This window comes from Terrapene carolina, unplaced genomic scaffold (genome assembly GCF_002925995.2).
Source record: "Terrapene carolina triunguis isolate 2854851 unplaced genomic scaffold, T_m_triunguis-2.0 Scaffold113, whole genome shotgun sequence".
NCBI classification, from domain to species: domain Eukaryota; kingdom Metazoa; phylum Chordata; order Testudines; family Emydidae; genus Terrapene; species Terrapene triunguis.
The window spans coordinates 5,417,160-5,430,699 of NW_020664464.1; positions in this window are offsets into that span (position 1 = coordinate 5,417,160).

A 13,540-nucleotide genomic window follows, 5' to 3' on the forward strand; every position below is an offset into this window, starting at 1 on the left:
GGGGCGGGGTTGGGGTGGGGAAATGGGCGGGGCCAGGGCCCGTGGAGGGTCCTCTTTTTTTATTTAATAGATATGGTAACCCTAGAAGAAGGCTACCAGGGAGGTTATGGAAAAAACATATTTAAGGAAAAGTTTTGACAGGAAAAGTTAAAGGGCAGTGAGGACTGAGTGATATGAACCCATTCAAACTCCCTCTATTTATACCTTGGTTTCCTTGGTGTAGGAAAAGAAAACGGGGCCACATTTTCAGCTGGTGTAAATCAGTGTAACTCTATGGACTTCATTGGAGATATGCTGACTTAAAACATCTGAGGATCTACCCTTAAAAGCTTTGGAAAGGAAATCAAATTTTAGGGGTAACAACATTGCAAGATTCCCTTTGTTGCATCAGAAACGAGATCCTCTGGGATCTCTTCCCCAATCCCTCCATTTACTCCCTTCACCATCCTTTGATGGCTCCACATCTCAGTGAGTCTGTCTTCAGCTGAACAGGGCCAGATGTGGTTCTCTCAGGAGCATGTTAGTGTCAGAGCAGATGTTGGACAGTGTCCCTTTGAGAAGAAATCAGCTTAGAACATGAGATACTGTTGTGCAACTAAGTAATGTGTCAAAATGTTAATGAACCTTGGACTCCATTGGACCTTCGCTCCAATGATATGATTTATAAGAAATGACTCCTCTGTTGCTGTAATACAAAGGTCACTACCCTGCTAAATCAAACAACGTTGTTTGGACAGATTTTTAGTTAGTGAAATGTACTGCAGACAGTTGGCATGGTCCATCAGAGTTATACAACATGTAACTGAGGTGATATGGTCTTGCCAGTGGAACATAGAACTTCAAATCAAGGGAGCAAGTTTCTAAACCCAGCTGTAACACTAATTCAGTGTATCTTGGGACAAGTCACTTGATTTCTCAGTGTCATCTGTAAAAAGTTTCACGGGGATGTTGTGAGGTTTAATCAGTTTGCTTAATTAATCAAAGGCTTCATAAAGTTCTTCGAGATCCTCTGATGAAAGGTGCTCTGTAAACAATACATTCTTAGTGATAATGTAGTGCTATTCATCCATAGATCTTAAAGTGCTTTACAAAGGAGGGTATAATTATCCCAGTTTCACAGATGGGAAAACTGAGGTAGAGATAATAATATAATTATTAATTATTATTTATTATTGTTATTATTTTATTATTATTTATTAGTCGTTGATAAGAATAAACTGGCAGTTTTAGGCAACCTGTTCATACAGTTTTAGATAGGATAATTAAAGTACTCTGTTAAGAGTGGGTTTCATGGCTGTTGTAGAGAGAGGTGGATCAAAACACAATACTAAGATCTAACCAAGCGCCATCAGATTTTGGGGAAGATTTAATTCTGATCCAAAGTTTGTGCTCAGGCCTATCTATAAGTGTAGATAGATATATTTGTGCAACACAGGTACAAGGGAGGCCTGACCCAAGGTGAAAGTTGGCCTGGTCACCATGAAGATGGACAAAGAGGGACGCATGTAAGCAATCCCTGACCAACTGCTGCACTTTCATGGCATTCCAGTTGGGACAGAAGTGACTGCAAAGAGGCTGTGGGGTAGAGAGGAAAGCTGCATTCAAAACAAAGCTCATGGCTGATCCAGAGCAGACCAGTCACCGGAGGAGGGGAGGTTACTGGCAAAGAGGTCTCCTGATTGGAAGCTCCCAGACTGGCCCAAGTCTACTCTACAATGAGCTATTTAAACCACAGTGACGCCTTTCTACATTGGTCCCACTTTCTGAGGTGCTCTGTAGTTCAGTTCTGTATAGGGTGACCAGACGTCCCGATAAAACCGTCCCGACTTTTAGCTATTTGTCCCCCAGAGATTGGTCAGGACACAATTTGTCCTGATATTTTGCTCCACCAGCAGCACTCGGCTTTTTTTTTTTTTTTTTTTTTTGCTTGCCTTTTTTTCTTTTTTTTTTTTTTTTTTTTTTTTTTTTTGTGTGTGTTCCCCCCGCCCCCGGTTTCCCAATATTTTCCTCATCTCATCTGGTCACCCTAGTTCTGTAGTAGGGGTGATGGCTTTAAATTCAAAATGCAGAGGACTGACATGGGAGACAGCAGTGAAGATAGGATGCAAATTTCACCTCTGGCAGAAATTCTGTTCCTGATGTCAAAATGTTAATTGCTGTAGTCTGTTATGAGATACTTTTTCAAGGGCAGCTGGTTTATTAGTGGTTAGTAAACAACAATTGGTTTTGGCACTGATTTGAAATTCTACTTTGATATTGTCATCTAAGATTTTAAGGCCCCATTGATCAAACTCTGATTTTGACCCAAATCCTGAGCTCAGAGCACAGCCCGAACATCTGCTGAAGAGTTCACTTGGGGCTGAGAGGGGGAAGAAGGCAACTTCCCTCTGGGCTGTAGAGTGGCAGAACAGCTGCTTTTCAATGGCTGTTCTATTTCAGGGCTTGAGTAAGCACCTGTGTTGCTTGTGGTCCTCTGAGTAGTAGAATGGTCTGTGGATTGGTGTGGAGGTGGCTCTACCAGCTCCAGATACCCCAAATCTTTCATGTGCAATAACATGGAGGGACCACCCTGACCCAGGGATTGTGTGGCATGCAGGGGATGTACAGGTTCCGCATGGGCTCCCCATCCACTGCTATGCTATGCAGTGGCATTGCTCTAGTTCCACTGCTAGAGGGCCCTCTGCAGTGGTGGGAAAGGCAAGTTTTGGCCCTTTATGCATACAACTAGGTTTTGATCTATTGATCACTCTTCCTTTTGCCATTCTGTCACTGGAACTTGGTTAAAGGTGCCCCTACCTCATTGCCAGCAAACAGGGGAATAACTCCCTGCTCAGGGCTTAAGCCAGTGCTCACTGAAGTCAGTGGAAAGGTTCCTATTAACATTAATGGATGCTGGATCAAATCTTAAGCTCCTGAGGCCTTGTCTTTAGTCAGAAATAAAAGGTGTTTTCTCAACTGAGTTAACTAACTCAAGATAAAATCCTAGTGCAGACAAGGCAGTTTGTAGGTTTCACATGAGTTAGCAGATTGAATTAAAGACTATGGGAGTGTGACAGGTTGCCTGGCTCTTTATGACAAGCTGGGCTCAGTCTCGCCTGTGACCTAGCTAAGTGTGATGGAGATTTAATTATGTGGGTTTTCAGACAGATGACTACTTAAACAGAGCTGTGAACACACTCTAGGGGAGAACAGGAGCTATGGCTCTGGAAAGGGTCTGGTGAAGAACTACAAGGAGCAGGTCAGGCTTGAGAACTTGCTGAGAATCATCCATCTGATTTCCAGGATCCTTTAGTCCCCAAACCATATGTACTCCTCCCACATCTCCTAAATACAAGATGATCCATGATTCTCCCCAGGGCTTGAATTGGGCTGGGTAGGCCACCCGTGACCTGGTACTTCTTATTAGGCTGCCATTTTGTGAATGCCAGTTTGTAGTTTTCACCTAGTAACAGGTTGAGGTAAAGATTTGGGGCATCTTGGGGTTTATCTTGATGTGCTAGCTTGTGTTGGCACTGCCTTATCTTCACTAGAATTTTACCTCATCTTAGTTACCATGTGTTAACTAATATGAGGTAAGAACACACCTTTTTGCCCGATGAAAACAAGGCCAGGATTTCATTCTACGCTTCTCTATGCTGGGAAGACATAGCCTTAGAGGTGTGACCTGTCCCATTCACCTCAATGAGGCTTTAAGTCAGATGTCCAGTAATTATCATTTATCTGTGAATATTGTTAACTGCTTCATTGCTGACCAAAGCAAGGAGGGGTCTGCAGACTCTACATGAGCAACCTTCCACTTTGTTGCCCAGGGGGAGTGGAGTCCCATCAAGGACTGAGCCCCCGCATAACCCACCTCACCAAAGAGGAGCCAGCAGATCATGAGCAATCACAGTTTGAACATCTGTGAAATCTCTGTGAGTGGCAACTCACTTGGGTAGCTCAAGCAGGTGGAAATTGGCTTGTGGACAGAGTTTGGGAAAGTACCACTACTTCACAAACACTACCCAGTTTGAGCCCAGGTTCTCCCATTCTTTATTACATTAGTTGCCAAGTCTCCAGTGACTTTTGTAACAGTTATTGCTCTTTTTTCCCCTTGTCAAAATCCTGCTCTAGCTACACAATCTTGGTAGCACTGTGAATGCAGGTTTTTGGCTAACCTGCTCTACAAAAAATCTGCTCACTGTGTAGAGTCAAAATTCACCCCCATCCTGGGGGGGTGGCTTTCTTTAGAAAGAAAACAATAAGGTAAAAAAGCACCCATCCACCCTTCTCCCCAGATTTGGTGGCTCCTAGGATTTCTCCCTCAAAACTGTTCAGGTTAAATCCTAGATTCTCCCTTTCTAAAGAACCAGGCCTACTGGATGTGGAAGGCAAGAAACCATGTGCTTCAGTGGGTCAGAAGAACCCACTCACCCTTTTCCTGCAGCATCAACACCTGCTAACGTGGTGGGGACTGGGGTATGTCAGGCTTGTTGCAGAGCCTTACCATGACTGTGTCATATTTAATCACTGCATCTTTTGCTGACTTCTCTGTACCTTTCTCCTTGCCATTTGCAAAAGTCCTAAGGCCTCCTATATCAGAACCAATGTCCATTGATCACCAAAGATGATAAGGAAAGGGAACAGTTTGAGTAACTAATTACAACAATCCCCTGCCTCACCCCCTTTCTTTATCGGTTGCCTGGGAGGTAACCACACTTATACAAATACTGAGGACATAAATATTCAGGTAACAAATGTATAATCCTTGACCTCTCCAGCCCTTTACAACTAATAGATATCCAATGTCAATGGCCTAACTCTTGTTATATCCCTCCAGTAGGCCCTCACTAACAATGCCATCTTTCTTATCAAGTTAGAGGATCATGGAGCCTGCAACAGAAACAAACATTACAGATACCTTCACAAACATATCTGCAGGCCCTGACGTGCCTAAGCATTTGCTGGCAGGAGGGTTCCATTTTACAATTAAAAAAAAACCTTTGACTGTTGCAACAGCCTCCCAAATATGACCTTTTCAGAATTGCCTGGGTGCTTCTCAACCACCACCACCATGTACCATCTTGCATCTCCTAGAAGATGTTATAAGTATCAGCTTTTCATTCCCTGTTCTCCACCTTTCATCTCCTAGCTTGATGTTTTTCCATCCTCCAATTTGTAATGAAGATTTAGGCATCTCTTTTTTTTTTTTTTTTTAAATCTTGGGTCCTTCAGCCAAAATGTATTGCAAAAGGAATCATACTAATATTTTCCCTTTCTTTATAAACTTACTTTTCCTAGAAGGAACTCAGTTGTATCAATATGATCCTAGCAACTTCAGACCTAAAATCTGTCATTTTAATTATACCATAAAAAAACATTAAATCTAGGAACTATTAACTAATGGGAGTTACAGCTGTAAATTCCTCATACACTGGAGGAAGCCATGCATAATTCTCATTCTCTACTATTAACTCTCTGCATCACTACATATTTCTAAATTCACTCTGCTTTCTTCAGGCACACTGATGGCGCTTTTTATGGAGAACTGGAACAGCAACATCCTCGAGTCTACAATAAAAATACTTTGCATTTACAATAGATGGGCCAGGTGTGCCTGGAGCAGTTGGGAAAGGAGATTGCAATGCTGGTTCTAATCCATTTTTACAAACGTATGCTTCTGAGTAGGCCAAGCATTGGTCTGCTCCCTAGTGTAAATTAGTGTAGCTGAGGACCATAACAATTATTATCTATAGTACAGTAGCACTGAGAGGCCCTAGCTTAGAACAGGGCCCCATTCTTGCAAGGTGTTGTACAAACATAGTGAGAAACAGTCCCTGCGCTGAAGACTTTACTGTCTAAAGAGATTAGGCAGACAAAGGGTAGGCAAAGGGAAATATTATCCCAGTTTTTACAAATAGGAAACTGAAGCACAAAGAGATTAAATGCTGATCCAAATCCCCTTGAAGCCAATGAAAAGACTCCCTTTGACCTCAAGGGAGTTTCAGTTACCCCCTAATATCTACACACCATTGTAAACCCAGGTTTGTTTAACTCAAAATGAAATTGTTATGATTTTTTCGATTTGCCAAAATTTTTGAAAAATTCCAGTTTTTGTTCTAGTTTAACCACTTTTTTTTTTTTTAACTGCCAGTGAATTGAAAAAATCAGTTATTCATAAGCTTTCTACTCCTGGTCTCCCATAGTACATATCAACTTTTATGTGATTAGACCTCTAATATTATCCAAATTAGATGCAGCTTTTGGGCTCCTGGCAAATTTCCAACAGTCTGTTTTTAGGTTAAAAACAGAGGCCCTGCGCTAAAGGCTCAAGTAATAGCTAGTTATACAAATATATAAGTATTATTAATGTTGATCTTTTTGACTTAACTTGACTGCATTTTGATACCTTCTTTGATTCTCTTCACCCCTACATTTCTGACCTGTTTTTCCTAGGAAGCCTTTTTCAAAGTATAAAAATAAAGTTGAACCAAGTAAAGTTGTTCTCTTCCTTATTGACACAGGTTAGCTCATGAGAGTCTATTCTACTCCTTTCTTCCACATCTTAACTTTAACTCCACCCTGGAGGTGTTGTCCAGATCTTTTGCATTCTTCCTAGGGACATATCACTGGCATGCCTTTCTGAGTAATAGTCAAATATGGCTATTTTCTCTGGAGAACTCTGTGCTAATGCTTAGACCGTACTCATGGCTGGACTGAAGTGAAATGGATTAAAAGAACATTCCAAAATGCCTCACAATTACTGCGAACTAATGTTTGTTTTTATGAAAAAAGAAAGATACATTATTTGAATGGTAGGCTATTTTCAAAGCATTTCAGTTTCTGCATGTTTCATGTGTGCTATTTCAGTGTTATACGTATTTGCTACATTTTTATATGGTCTGAAAAGTGATTTGTATGCAACTGTCTGTGACTTTACAATAGATTTGTAATTGTTGTAATGTATACAGAAGTCACTGTAGACATGAATGTTTTTCTTACAAAGTTAAAATGTTATTTCCAAAAAATACTTCTGATTTCTTATTACTGACTTCTAAGAAACTATTAGTATCAGAATAATCTATGGGTATTGTTTAAATATACGGAATATATTTTATTTAGATATACTCAGTGCTAAATGATATGTTTAGGTCATTTGGATTTACAGTGTTTATAAGAAAATATGATTGATTTTTAGACCCACTATTGCTCCCATTGATTTAAATGAAATTTATATCATTGACATTGATGAGAACAGGGGCAGAACTTTTAAGGGAAATAAATCAAGAACAACCATGGAATGAAATGTATCCCAACTATACATATAAAATGATGGGATCTAAATTAGCTGTTACCACTCAAGAAAGAGATCTTGGAGTCATTGTGAATAGTTCTCTGAAAATATCCGCTCAGTGTGCAGTGGCAGTCAAAAAAGCGAACAGAATGTTGGGAATCATTAAGAAAGGGATAGATAATAAGATAGAAAATATCATATTGCCTCCATATAAATCCATGGTATGCCCACATCTTGAATACTGCGTGCAGATGTGGTCGCCCCATCTCAAAAAAGATATATTGGACTTGGAAAAGGATCAGAAAAGGGCAACAAAAATGATTAGGGGTATGGATCAGCTACCATATGAGGAGAGATTAATAAGACTGGGACTTTTCAGCTTGGAAAAGAGACAGCTAAGGGGGGATATGATAGAGTTCTATAAAATCATGACTGGTGTGAAGAAAATAAATAAGGAAGTGTTATTTACTCCTTCTCATAACACAAGAACTCTAGGGGCCACCAAATGAAATTAATAGGCAGCAGGTTTAAAACAAACAAAAGGAAGTATTTTTTCACGCAACGCACAGTCAACCTGTGGAACTCCTTGCCAGAGGATGTTGTGAAGGTCAAGACTATAACAGTGTTCAAAAAAGAACTAGATAAATTCATGGAGGACAGGTCCATCAATGGCGATTAGCCGGGATGGGCAGGGATGGTGTCCCTAGCCTCTGTTTGCCAGAAGCTGGGAATGGGCGACAGAAGCTGGGAATGGGTGACAGGTAATCATGAAGTGATTGATTGATGATGATTACCTGTTCTGTTCATTCCCTCTAGACTGGCGGCACCTGGCATTGGCCACTGTTGGAAGACAGGATACTGGGCTAGATGGATCTTTGGTCTGACCCAGTATGATCGTTCTTATGAAAAGGTGTCTGATGTTTCTTCTAACATTTGAATGTTGATGCCTATATTAAAGTTGATGTTGAATGTCTAGTAGCTGATGCAATATTTGTTTTCCCTACTCCATTCAGTTATACAGCACTGTTTCTTATTATGTATTTGGAAAGTGCATGGCATATTCTGGGCACTTCTGCCATATAAATACATAATAAAAAGAAGTAACAAGACTTTGTGATGGTTCTAATTATTGTACACTTTAGGTGCCTCATGATGTGCTTCCAGCACATCCAAGGAGTGCATTGAACAACACTTAGTGTTTTCATCTAACCATTCAAATTAGCTAATGGAAAAAAAACAAAAATGTGAACAAGGTGCAAACAGACATTGTGGCCCCAATGCAACAAAGTATTTGAGTAGCCACTGAGGCCACTCACATACTTAAAGTTAAGTGCATAGTTAAGTGCTTTGCTCCGAATTGAGGCCTACCTACCAAAGACATATTATGCACCTGCTACAAGGAAGCTCCAAGGATCTGTGTATGGCATTGTGGGAGAGGTGGAACAATCCTGGTCTGCTCTGCTGATGATAAGGAGTGCTATGTGTGGATGTAATGCAGCACAAGCAACCAAAATTCCATTTTTTAGGTTTTGTCTATACAGGGAAGTTAGTGCAGAGTGAGCTAGGATGTGAATTTAAAGTGTACTAGGTACTCTGCACTAGATACTCCGAGCTTGTTCTCTATATAGAGAAGCCCTTAGTGCTGACACAGCACAAGTGGCATCGTCACTGAAATCTGGGACCTTTACCCTAGGTGAAAGTCTACAGTAGATGTGCAGTGTAAATGTGTAATTGCCACGAGACTGACCAAAGTTTAAGACTTATGTAATAGTTAAGTTGTACAGTTAAACATGTATCACCATAAAAGTATGCAGCCCATAAAAAGTGGAAATAATGTTTTAAGGGGAAATTATTCAACAGCAGCCATGCAACATTGCATAAAGTGTAGCCTATGTTCTGCATTTTGTCTACTTTTGTTTTGCTTTTCACTACTCACGGGTGATACAACAAGGAGGCAGTAGACATGTCCCCCTATCACTTCCCACACTGCCTTGATCCAGCAGCTAGGAGGAATCTCCTGGGAAGCAGAAGCAAACGTTTTACAAACCTCCTTCCTCGCACTGGTATTCATTCCATTGGAATGTTGTGCAGCTGTTTGGGACAGAAGTTGGCATATGATCTCATTGATTCGGAGATGAATACAGCTGACCATATCATCAGTAGTTCCATTAGCCACACATTAACATATAATGTATGTGTGTTGGCTCATATAGCTTCCACAAAACTTCGATGAGATGCCATCACCCGTAAAAATGCTTGGAGGGCTAAGATTGATTAAAACAACCTGCTGCACAGAATCCTAATAATAGTTCCAGTAGGTGCAAATAAGCACACTTCCCACAAGAAGATCTGCCCAACTCCAGAAGAAAATGCCTTCCCTTGCCGTTCCTGCTGACTTGCCATGACTGACTTTGCAACATCCTTTTGCCACAGCCTTTCATGTGTTCATGTCCAGTGCAGGTGGGCCAGTGCCAGTCGCGGATGAACAATGGTATATCAGGAGCAACAGCTATGTCCTCTCAGAGTGGCAGCAGCTCTGGGATAGCAAGACAGGCATGCTGACGAACTTCCGAAACCCTAATTTATACCCACCTGTTTGCAACTTGGTATGCAGATCCTGGACTAGGCTTATCAGACTGCTGTCTGGATGGCCAGAGTGGCTGCCACAATGCAGAAATTTGGCTTAGTCCGGTCTTCACAGTGTGACTGCAGAGCAGCAGTACAGATGGTCAAACGTGGTGGGAGTCTGCACCATTAGAAGATTGGAGTGTGGACTGCAACACTTTGCGACCCTCAATGTTCAGCCATCTATCCACTGATTCAACCTAATATTGACTTGTGATGCATATGAAAGAAGATTTCATAAAATACATACGAAAACTCTAACCACATTATAAGGACAGAGGTATTGTCTGTTTCAACATGTATTCAGTGTTGCAGTGAAAAGATCTTTCCTGTTATGTCAGTGTTTATGCATAAGGTATTTTGAACTAGCTTCATTAGTAGTGTTCAATAATATCATTTTTTTCTTTGTAGGCTGCCTATTTATTTGTCTCTCTTCTAACTAGCTTTGCTATTTTCACGTCTATTACAAATCACGAAGGGGATGACCAGCAATTGAATTACTCTAGTGGCTGAATATTCGTAGAGGGCCAAATCATAGAAGGGACTGGAAGGGACCTCAAGAGGTCATCTAGTACAGTTCCCTGCACTCATGGCAGGACTAAGTATTCTCTAAACCAGTGGTGGGCAACCTGCGACCTGCGGGCCACACGCAGCCCATCAGCATAATCCACTGGCAGGCCACAAGACAGTTTGTGTACATTCAGTGGTACAAGTAGAAATCATTTCTTGCCGGTACTGCACTCATGAGAGAGACACAAGGGGGGGCATGTGACCTACCAATATGATCCTCCATGTGACTCCTCCCCACCCCGCCCCCAGCCCAGAGTCCCCACGCTCTCCCCATCCCCTCCGACACCCCCCTTACCTGTCTAAAATTTTAAAACTACATCTGTTAAACAATTGCAGCTGTAAAATGATGCTTTGGGCCCCTGGTGCCACCTGTACTTCCAGGTGTCATTGAGGATCCAGCAGCACCCCAAACTGAAAACTTCTTAAATGAAAGAAGGATTGGAAGGACAAGCACCCCACTTTCTCTTAACACACTATCAGCGCCTCCCTTATGTCCAAACTAAGCTTCCGCCAGCTTACCTTTATCTAAGGGTATGACTTCACTACCAACGTTAAAGCGCTGCCGCGGCAGTGCTTTAACATGGCTGTGTAGTCACGGCACCAATGCTGGGAGAGAGCTCTCCCAGCGCTGTAAAAAAACCACCCCCATGAGGGGAGTAGCTCCCAGCATGGCTCCCAGCACTGGTGCACTGTCTACACTGCCACTTTACAGCGCTGAAACTTGCATCGCTCAGGGGTGTGTTTTTTCACACCCCTGAGCAAGAAAGTTTCAGCGCTGTAAAGTGGCAGTGTAGACAAGACCTAAGTATTGCTCTCCGCCAGGCACTAGGAATGCAAAGATGCTGCGCCATCTGGGTTTGATGGAAAAGTGTGTGTGCCATGTGCATCTTGATAGAACTACACCCCAAATTGTTTTATTATTTTCCTCAGCATGACATATAGGAGGGGCAAGCAAAATCAGCCTAGCAGAACGTGCATGAGAATTGTCTCTGGACAGATAAGCAATTGATCAAAATCACATTCTCTGATCTCTTGGGGCCAAATCCTGTTCCCATTGAAATCAAAAGAAGTTTTGCTATTAAGTTCAATGGGAACAGACTTTGACATTTGAAGAGGAAAGAACAAAACCACTCAAGCAAGGGCTATGTTGCTTATACCACAGATATCAAAGGCAGCTGATTCATGTGAGAAAGTCAGCAGACATCTGATCTTTGTCCATTGCAAGGGAGAAATCAGCAATCAATGAGTCTAGAACAGTCTTTGTACCATATCCAACTGATAAGTCCATCTGCAAAGGATCAAGGAAATATGAAGGCTCCAGATTACCTTAAAGTCCTCAGTCCTTTGGTTAGAATGCTCCCATCAGTATATGTTCATAGTCCAGAGGCTGGAACGGGAATCAAAAACACTGTTTAAACACCTTCCGTCCCCCCACCCCTCCCCTCTTGAGGACTCCTGACCAACTTAACAGCACAATACTTATGCCAACAAACTTAAACAAAGCCTTTGTTTAAATTTGTTAACATATGTATTGTGCTGTTACACCCATATAAAGAATTAATGCCCTCCCTAGCCATGTTCTGCTCCTTTAAGGAGCAGAGTGAAGCTCCCCCCCCTCTGGGGGGGGGGGGCGGCTAGCCTCACCAAGTCTTTCTGGTACCCCGTATCCGCTAAAAATCTCTTGCCGGTACTGCGTACTGGAGCATACCACCCTACTTGCACTCCTGTTTACACTGACCATCCGCAGGCACAGCCACCCGCACCTCCCAGTGGCTGCGGTTCGCTGTTCCCGGCCAATGGGAGCCACGGGAAGCGGCACGGGCCGCAGCGACATGCTGACCGCCACTTCCCGCAGCTCCCATTGGCCAGGAACTGCGAACTGCGGCCACTGGGAGCTGCGGGCAGCTGTACCTGTGGACGGTCAATGTAAACAAACTGTCTCCCGGCCCACCAGCAGATTACCCTGATGGGCAACCTGCAGCCCGCAGGCCGCACGTGGGCCACCACTGATCTAGACCATCCCTGACAGGTCTTTGTCTGCTTTTAAAAGTCTCCAATGGTGGAGATTCCACAACCTCCCTAGGCAATTTATTCCAGTGCTTAACCACTAACACTTATGAAGTTTTTCCTGATGTCCAACCTAAACCATCTTTGCTGCAATTTAAGCCCATTGCTTCTTGTCCTATCTTCAGAGATTAAGGAGAACAATTTTTCTCCCTCCTCCTTGTAACAACCTTTTATGTACTTGAAAACTGTTATCACGTCCCCCCTCGATCTTCTCTTCTCCAGACTAAACAAACCCAATTTTTTCCAATCTTCCCTCAAAAGTCATGTTTTCTAGACATTTAATCATTTTTCTTGATCTTCTCCGAATTTTCTCCAATTTGTCCACATCTTTCCTAAAATGTGGCGCCCAGAACTGGACACAGTATTCCAGTCAAGATCTAATCAGGGCAAAGTAGAGTGAACGATTTACTTCTTGTGTCTTGCTTACAATAATTCTGCTAATACATCCCAGAATGATGTTTGGGTTTTTTGCACCAGTGCTACACTTTTGACTCATATTTAGCTTGTGATCCACTATGACTCCCAGATCACTTTCTGCAGTACTCCTTCCTAGGCAGTCATTTCCCATTTTGTATGTGTGATACTAATTGTTCCTTCCTAAGTGGAGCATTTTGCATTTGTCCTTATTGAATTTCATCCTATTTACTTCAGATCATTTCTCTAGTTTGTCCATATCATTTTGAATTTTAATCCTATCGTCCAAAGCACTTGCAACTCCTCCCCGCTTGATATCATCTGCATACGTTATAAGTGTACTCTTTATGCCATTATCTAAATCATTAATGAAGATAGTGAACAGACCCAGACCCAAAACTGATCCCTATGGGATCCCACTCGATATGCCCTTCCAGCTTGACTGTGAACCACTGACAACTACTCTCTGGGAACAGTTTTCCAACCAGTTGTGCACCCACCTTATAGTTGCTCCATTTAGACTGTATTTCCCTAGTTTGTTTATGAGAAGGTCATGCAAGACAGTATCAAATGCCTTACTAAAGTCAAGAT